Source organism: Aplysia californica, unplaced genomic scaffold, assembly GCF_000002075.1.
Source record: "Aplysia californica isolate F4 #8 unplaced genomic scaffold, AplCal3.0 scaffold00960, whole genome shotgun sequence".
NCBI classification, from domain to species: domain Eukaryota; kingdom Metazoa; phylum Mollusca; class Gastropoda; order Aplysiida; family Aplysiidae; genus Aplysia; species Aplysia californica.
In genome coordinates this window covers 83,480-84,682 of record NW_004798230.1, presented here as the reverse complement: position 1 = coordinate 84,682, position 1,203 = coordinate 83,480, and positions in this window count along the sequence as shown.

The following is a 1,203-nucleotide window of genomic DNA, read 5'->3' as shown; positions in this document are numbered from 1 at the left end:
TGGAATATCATGCTACACATGACAGACATTGTCGATATGTTTGGAATATCATGCTACACATGAGAGACATTGTCGATATGTTTGGAATATCATGCTACACATGACAGACATTGTCGATATGTTTGGAATATCATGCTACACATGAGAGACATTGTCGATATGTTTGGAATATCATGCTACACATGACAGACATTGTCGATATGTTTGGAATCGCAAGAGGTGTACCGGAGCCTGCCGCGTAGTGGTTAGTCGTTTCGTCGTTGCATGCAGGAGACCAAAGTTCCAATCCCGAGTGTTAAGAAATTTTCAGTCGAGTAATCTTGGTCTTTCTGTTCGAATGTTGTGTCCCTCTCATCCTGGGTGGGCCATGACGGGAAGAGTGGGACGCCTACGTCCTAGGTGGGCCGTGAGAGCCATGGTGGGAAGTCTTGACATACATAGACGGAAGCCTACGTCCTAGGGGGGCCGTGAGAGCCATGGTGGGAAGTCTTGACATATATAGACGGAAGCCTACGTCCTAGGTGGGCCGTGAGAGCCATGGTGGGAAGCCTTGACATACATAGACGGAAGCCTACGTCCTAGGTGGGCCGTGAGAGCCATGGTGGGAAGCCTTGACATACATAGACGGAAGCCTACGTCCTAGGTGGGCCGTGAGAGCCATGGTGGGAAGTCTACATCCTGGGTGGGCTGTGACAGGCATAGTGGGACGCCTACGTCCTAGATGATCGAAACTGTGTGGATGAGGGTGTAAAAACGCTCAGATTTAGAATTTAGATTCCGAAAGGAGGTGTCAGGATAATTCTTGAATTAGACACAGGTACGTAGTCCAGGTTTTCTGGAACAAGTGTTTAAGTAAGCTACTGAGAATCAGATGGACAGACAGGGTCACCAACGAGGAAATATTTAGAAGAGCGAGACAGATCCCAGTCAGAGATGAGGTGGGAAGAAGGCGGTGGCGATGGATTGGACATGCTCTCAGGAAGTCAGGCAGCTGCATAACAAAGAAAATGTTGGATTGGAATTCACAGGGTAAAAATGAACAAGAAGAAGAATCACAGAGATTGATGTACAGAGAAGTGGCAAGACATGGACAGCATCAAGTGACTAGCCCAGGGTAGGGAAAGGTGGAAAGTGTTTGTCCGTGGCCTATACCCTAGTGCAGGGTGAGAAAGTGTTTGTACGTGGCCTATACCCTGGTGCAGG